The sequence below is a fragment of the Carex rostrata genome, chromosome 23, assembly GCF_964058835.1.
Source record: "Carex rostrata chromosome 23, lpCarRost1.2, whole genome shotgun sequence".
Taxonomy (NCBI): Eukaryota; Viridiplantae; Streptophyta; class Magnoliopsida; order Poales; family Cyperaceae; genus Carex; species Carex rostrata.
This window is the reverse complement of record NC_135940.1, coordinates 1,011,519-1,019,563: the sequence shown is the minus strand read 5'-3', so window position 1 is coordinate 1,019,563 and position 8,045 is coordinate 1,011,519. Positions and strand designations below refer to the sequence as shown.

General features: G+C 32.3%; 1 long non-coding RNA gene across 2 annotated transcripts; it reads left to right on the top strand.

Moving 5' to 3' along the window:
- Positions 1-2,418: 2,418 nt before the first annotated feature.
- LOC144574982 (uncharacterized) lies at positions 2,419-7,380 on the top strand. Of its 2 annotated transcripts, XR_013518331.1 has the most exons (7): positions 2,419-2,728; positions 2,815-2,910; positions 3,727-3,793; positions 4,483-5,012; positions 5,379-5,501; positions 6,298-6,389; positions 7,050-7,380. It is a non-coding gene; the product is annotated as an uncharacterized LOC144574982 (long non-coding RNA). The 2 variants fall into 2 exon arrangements; XR_013518332.1 differs by lacking the exon at positions 6,298-6,389 and having other exon boundaries at positions 4,483-5,501.
- The last annotated feature ends 665 nt before the right edge of the window (positions 7,381-8,045 follow it).

Here is an 8,045-nt window from a genome sequence, read left to right as displayed (position 1 = left end):
AAGAAAATCACTTTCTAGTTTCTTTTCCCCTGTGAGCTAATTTTGAAATTAATAATGTCAGAAACTATTTCTTGATGGTACCTCCTACTGAAAGTGTTAGTTAATCAATTGATACAGGTCTAACTGATACCATTTCAAAATTGTACCTGTCTGGTGTGTAAGGAAATAATAAAAATTGCAAGTTTGTCTTTGGGAAATAGAGATCCAACCTATATTCTCTTGCTGAGCTTTCGTGGGATTTTCTTGGATCACTTTTGGGCCTTTGAGGCGTTTTGATTTATTTTTTTAGAATTAGATCTTTTGTCATTTTATTGGATCTGTGATTTTATATGTATGAACCCCACTTAGTTTGTTATCAAATTCTTCCATTGCCTTACTCCGACCGTTCCTCCGTGATTTTTATTAATACCCTAAAAACAAAAAAAAAAATCAAATCTGCCCTCGCTTTAAAATTAATTTTAAAAATGCCCTGACCGTCCATCATTGAAGGGATCCGTTTTTTTTTACCAAACCGTCCAGTATTTGGACGGTCAGTTTTTCATAATTAGCTTGTTAGTTACAAAACATTTATTATATTATTAAAATATTAGTCACTAATTATGTCATAGTGTTATATTGTTCATCAAAAAAAATATATATATATAGAGCTAGGCTACGGTGAGTTGCGAAGTAAAGCGACTATTTTACTTCACGCTCATATTTTGCGATTTTAAAGTTCAAAACGTCGATCCGAACCGTTCATCTTGTTCTTCATATTGAAATGTGCTTGGAGACCAAATTTTACATTTTTTGGAATTTTTTTACTATTTATTAAGCAATTTTGAAAGTCGCTGATCTGATGGTCCAGAAAATTTTACTGTTTTTACTGTTCACAGCAAAACAACAATTTTTAAAAATGCTTAATAAATAGTAAAAAAATTCCAAAAAATGTAAAATTTGGTCTCCAAGCACATTTCAATATGGATTAAATATCTAACGGTTCGGATCGGTAATTTGGACTTTCAAAATAAAAATACAGCGTGAAGTAGAAACGCGTTTTACTTCGCAACTCACCGTAGACTACCTCTATATATATATATATATATATATATATATATATATATATCTATATCTATATGCAATTTAATAAATTATTCATACAATATGCAATTTAAGAACATATATCACATTTAGGGGTGTTCAAACGGTCGGTTCGGTTTAAACCGAACTAAAATAATCAAACCGAACTTAAAACCGAAGTTTGAAAATCCAACCGAACCGACCGAACTAAAATAGCAAACCGAACCATTTAAACCGATTTAAACTTCGGTTTGTTCGGTTGAACCGAACTTTCTCAAAAATCAAAACTCAATACATCTATAATACTCAATTTAAACTTTGGTTTTGATTAATGAACCAATTTAAACTTCGGTTTTGATTAATGAACCAAAATAATACTAGAAGTCTTGACCCTATCAATAAAATCGGTCGGTTCGGTTTAATCGGTTTTGAGAAATCAAAACCGAACCGAACCATTTAAACCGAATCTTACCGGTTCGGTTCAAAACCAAATAAACCGAACCATTTGAACACCCCTAATCACATTTGTTGTGGTTTAAAGTGTAAACGGTCGGATACGGATAGTAAAAGGTCTTACCGTATTCGTATTCGTTTTAATTTTTTGGATACGGATAGTCTCGGATATGGACACGGATCGAATAATTTAAGTACTTTTTGAGATTCAGATTCAGACGAACTCAGATATTATCCGATCCGTTTACAAACCTACTTAGAAGATTCTCAGTACCCATAGTAGTATATTCAAGATATATATTTTTTTAATAAGTAAATAGTTTAGTTCGTTGAGTAAAGTTTGAGAATACAAATTATTACTGCATTTAAGTGTACATCAATATTTGCTTATGCTTATATTATCCATTTAATTTTTTCCAAATCATTAAAGATAATTATGAACATTAAAGATGTAATTATGGTGTTTAAAAAAATGAATTAAAAGATGCAGTTATATAAATTCATATTAGCCGGTTGTAATTTTTAATAAAATAATGTTATTAATTATATATTCATATTATAAATCATAAAAGGAGAATGGGGTGTTACTGTAGCTATGAACAGTGACACCCCTGCTTTTAACCTTCTGATGCTGGATGAGGCGCCCTCAATTTCTCATCTGACGTTCGCTCTCGTCATCAGCCCGAAATTGACGAAAATATATCCTCTCCAATACCTGATAAGGGAATCTTTTACAATTACTAGATCTGAACCGTACTTTTTAACTTGGCACGAATCTCAAAGCCCAAAAATGGGGCTCCCTACAGTGACCCGAATCCCAAGCCGGTTGAGATTTAATCTTAAACCGTAAAGTAAGTAATCCTCTGCAATAATTGTGCAATACCTGAGAGGATACGGGTTCGAAATTGACCCCCCCATCGAATCTTGATGCCTATCTAGCGTTTCAACTTTCTTCTCCACTTCGTTCGCAAATCCTGCACAGCTGTCCCTCGCTCTCCTCTCCTCCGGGACGGCCACGTGCCCAGTTCATCCCACACGTGTCTCTCCTCCACCTTATTTAGCTCTTCTCCTTTCTCTTTGGACTCTTTTTCTCCTTCGCCACTGAGAAGACTGACCCAGCTCACTCTACTTAATCGGTGTATGCCTCTGTGTTCAGTCAGCTCTTCCTCTGTCTACCGTCTCATTCTCTCCACTCATTCCAGCATCCAGCAACCAGGTCGGTAGCCGCCTATATCCTCAGCTCTAATTTCGTCAATAATTTGTGCGATTTCCTAATCTCTCGCTATTTTGCCGACATTTCAGCTCTTTCAATTTGAGGTACAAAATCAGCCTACTCGGGAGCAGCTACAACGAGAGAATTCATCCTGATGAAGATCACTTTTTCCCACCCTTATTCAGGTAATTTTCTCTCATGTACAAAGATTAGTACAAAAATGGTTCAACAAAGGAACTATTTATAATTTCCCTCATTTCACTACATTTCCGTCACTTTGTTACCGATCTCAAGTAGGTGATGAAGAGCATATGTTGCCTTATTTGTTCTTATCTCTGGTAAAAACTTCACATTTCAAAATTTCAATATGCATATCAGGATTTGAAGATTTTGACAAAGGGTGATTGGTTTGAAATCACATTTCCATATAGCCATCATGTTTATTGCTTCTTCTTGAATGTTAGAATTATGGTGTTAGAACTTAGAATTATGAAAATGAAAATATGAATTCATACCACGGGTTCACATACTGTGCTCCTTTCCTGATATTTTTTCCCAAAGCGATTTTGCAGCCTTAAGTGGTATGCACTCCGTGAGGACCAGAAGGATATCTTATAAAGTTTAGTACGGTCTTCAACTGTAATTACTTGTATTGATTTACCATTCATGTAATAATTGCATACAAACTTGGTCTCAATTCTTCACTGGAAAAAAAACAATATCACAACATCCTGCTATTGTTGGCAAAATAAAAGAGGGCGTCTCCATCGTTCGTCCCTCTCTTAATTAGCTTTCATTTTCCATACTGTACTATGGTCCTGATGTACAAAATTGTGCCTCAGATTTTCTGTCAGATCAAAAGATAAATACATTTAAGTGAATGCAAATAGGTTTTTTGAAAATACAAGTATAGAATATTCTTACATTTTATATGTGATATGATGTTTTCTTGATGACATTTATTATTTTATATTTTCTAATTTTGTTGTGCTTATTTCTAGGTTTTGCTCTTCACCTTGTCTAATGACTGCCTGTTTTCCCAAAGCTTCAAAATTGTTCAAGGGCAAGGTATGTAATTCTTTACTCTTAGTTTCTTATTTTTTCCCTTTGAAGGCTACATATAATTTTAACTAATAGAATGTTGTAATTATGATAGAATTCCTTGTAGTTCTTCTTTGTGAAAATTTGTGTATGTGGCAAAGAACAATGATGATATTATTGAACCAGTTTGTGCTTATATCCTATTCAGTGTAATTTTTCAACGATTTGACAATGTAGCATGTAATGTAAAATGGGGAAAAATATTCAAGTGTAAGCTTTGGTACTCTTTTCCTAGTACTCTTCTGTCGTTACTTTGATGTTAGGTAGCAGTTCAGACACAGACAGGTAAAACAAATCAGCCGGTAAAATACTAAGTTGCCAACCAGATATAGTTTTATGAATGAAGATGCAAATATCAATGTAGTTAATTTGATCAATATGAGTTCAGGACTCCCATCAATCACATGTTATTCTTTTTAAATCGAGAAATAAAAAGTTCTGACTACCAATGATAATTACCGATATCTGTCGGACATTTTGTGAGATTTCAGTTCCACCTATCGATACAAAAATTGATGCCAGATTTAATATTTTCTCTCTAATGATTTAGAATTAGATTTGAAAAATGACTGAAAATAACCTTCTTAATGAACTAAACTTGGTTTACATTCTTTATTGTTATATTTTATTCTCATTTATTTTATTTGTTTAAACAGGAATATTTCTTGCATTATTGGCATTTCTTGCAACAAAGGTATGTACCAAGCTTAAATAATTATAGTTTTATTTCTAATAATTATGGGATTATTGGATATATGAATGTCAATATACTGAATAGACTGAATTCGCTTTGTCTTTAGTAAAAAAGGAAAAGACACTAAAAATAACAACCTACGACATGATTTTCTTAAAATTAGAACAACCTTTACTGGCAATTATATCAATCTCACGAGGTCTGAATTGAACTGAATTTTCTTGGTCTCAACTAGCCTCCTCTGCACTTCGCTTCAAACTAAGGGGCATACTAAGGTGCCTACAAAAATTGAGCCTTTTCTATTTTCACCTTTTGTTTCATTGAATTTTCATGTTTGTGAATTTGTTATCTTTTGTGTCAGGTTGTGTTGCTTTTGCTTGGTCTTACATGCAGGGAAATAATTTAATTATTGTGAAAAATAAATGTCAATAAACTGATATATAAACTGCAATTCTTGTCGTCCGAAGCTTTCATCAACTTCAAGAATGCAGAGTAAGTATATTGTGTAAATGGTATATATGCCTTAGCTGATCTCATCTCTTTTTTTGTTCTCACAAAAAAAAATCTGTCCAACAATAAAAGAAAAATTGCACATTTGCGGCGTAGCCGCAAACAAGGTAACTAGTTATACTATACTCTTAAATGACTTCTTAGGTCACAACCTCCACAACATTAAATATAATATTTGACCTAATTAGAAGAGGAAAATTATCAATATTAATATTGATTAGATGGGTTGCACCACTTGTGGATTCCTCTCTATATATATATATATATATATGAAACTAACACTAATTTCATGTCTTAATTTAAGAAACAAATGCTCATAGTTTCTTTTGGTTTCCCTGGTCATTAAAGAAGTCCTCGGGCTTCTTAATCGTAGAGATGCAGCTGCGGAAACACGGTATCTTCTGACAACTGGCCCGCCTGCTTCTGACAACTGGCCCTATTTCCACCTAGATCATGCCAGCCCAACACAATGTAAGTAGAACAGATAAATGGAATTAAATGCAAAAATACCTTCCGCATTTTTTTATCCTCATTTGTTGATAATTGTGGTTATTTATTTGTTGGCTGGTGTTTTCCTCAAAGGATTTTGGATAAGGTCTTATTCTAAGTCAATCTAAACCGTTTGATTTGTGACAAAAATTTGCACATACAGTTTAGACTTTAGATTCATGAGTTTTTATTTTTAACTTTTATAGAGATTGCAAAGTCGTGAGGAAAAATTGAAATCTCGACCTTTGGATAACAAACAGTCCTAGGACCTTTTTCTAGTCAATTTTATTACTTGTTTTTTTAAATTCATGGGTCATTTAATCTTTTTGCACAAATTTTAGTACATATCGAATAAGTTAGATCTTTTTTTGAGTAAAAATAAGGATCTAGTCCTTATTTCTTTTTTTTGAGTAAAAATAAGTTGGATCTAACTTTAAATAAAATTTGTCCAAATCTCTTTTGAACAAATTAAACCCTATTCCATTTTTGTTTGTCGTTCTAGTTTTGGAAATTGTAATTTTTTTTAAACAAAACGGAAGGTTAACAGAATAATTGCACCATCAACCCTAACCTCCTATTAAATATCCAACCAAACAAAATTAGTTCATTAAACCATATTTTTTTCCTTTTTCTTAATTTCATTTTAAATATCCCTTCCACAATCCTCCATCCAAAAACAATATTCCACACCCCCCCCCCTGAAAGTAATCCAAGGTTGTATTGACAATATTTACAATCTCTCTTGGTGCACTTCCTCTAAAGAAAATAATTTGTCAAGGTTGCTTCTCACTATTTCAATGGCGAAATCTTGTGTACTTGTGCTACTCATGCTGGTTATCTCTCTCCTTAAGTGGGCTCCAGTCAGCGAAGGTAAAAAAAAAAAAAAAAATGCAGAAAGCATTCATCACTTGAAATTTTCTTTTGCATCTTTTGTAATATGAAAATTAAATATTTTACATTTGAAAAGAAAAAAATCGAGGGGGGGTTTCTAGCTAATTGCAACCAGGAAAATTTAGTAGAAAACATTTATCTTTCCAGCGCAAAAATGATTTATTATTAATACATATCAATTAGTGTTTCTGTTTTCTATATCTTTTGAGCTATTTCTATTAATTTATTAAATGTTTTTTTATTAAACTGGTAAATTAGATGGGATGGGCAAAAAGCTCTTGTAACATAATTTTTTTGTAAACGTTTTATCTTTATATATAACTTTTATATACACTTCTATTTGTTCTAAGGATTTATTTATTTATTTATTTGCTTCCCATACCGAATTAAAAGTATGAGCACATGTACATATGATTTGCACTTAGTCTATTTCATCAAAAACTAAAAAAGAGGAAAGAAGAATTGGACATCAATTGATTTCAAATAACTCCTAGTCTACAATAAAACAACACAAAAATCTTAAATTTTGGATATATAATAAATACATGTACAACAGTAACATACAATTTATGTATTATTCAAGTACATCTATCAATATATACTTGTCAAGATCTAATTAATTACATGCAAAACATGCAGGAGGAGGAACTGATAACCCTGCTAATGTTAGCTCAGCAGAGTCCATGTCAAATATGATCTATATGCCTCAAGCTACTACAAAATTGTGTACTCATAATTGCACTTGTTGCGACGCAAATGGCCGGAATTGCCGCATCGAACCCAATTGCTGTGCTCAAATTAGCTGCAACGTTCCCGGCCAGCCGCCTGAGCGGTGCTTCCTCCGGCTAATATCTTGCAACTGCAACAATTGCCCTTGAATTTTTTTCTTTGATATTTGTGTGTGTGTGTGTCCGTCTTTGATGACTTAATTATGGATGAAAAAGATATGAATATTTCATTGCAGGGTTAATTGAACATAATATTGTCTTATTTAATATTTTTAGTTTTAGTTTTATTTTTGCTTGTTTTCACTAATTCAATTTCTTGTAAAGTGTCAATCAAAACAAATTATTACCTTTTCAAATTGATTTTGAAATGACCAAAAATATGAGAAATAACGGTTTCGTCGATTGTTACGACAATCAAATAAAATTATGGAAGCAGCTAATAGTCCCCGGACATCAGTCCCCCAAAAATCCCCGGACCTTTAACACTAATCCTGTAAACAAGTATATTAGCTTCGGTAATATGATGCAAATAATTCTGTAAACAACTTCAAATGATGTTAGACATATGAAACCGCGTGCGTCCAAAGCAAAACGCGTGAAATCAGTCCAAACCGCGTGGTCAACTAAGAAAGTACAATCAAAGTACAGCTAGCAGTTATAATGGGGACCACCTTCTAGAAGTTGTAACCGGTACCAGATTTTATAATTTTTTAACGGGGACCAGATTTTATAATTAGTGAACAATTTATGTGAATTAAAAATTTAAGAAAAAAATTATTAAAAAAAATTATAAAAAAATTTCATTTTTCAAAATAATTTTTTTTAAAAATAAAATAAATTAAATTAAATTTACGTTTCTACAAAAAAGTTGATAACTTAAACAATATAAAGTAAAATAGTAAAAATT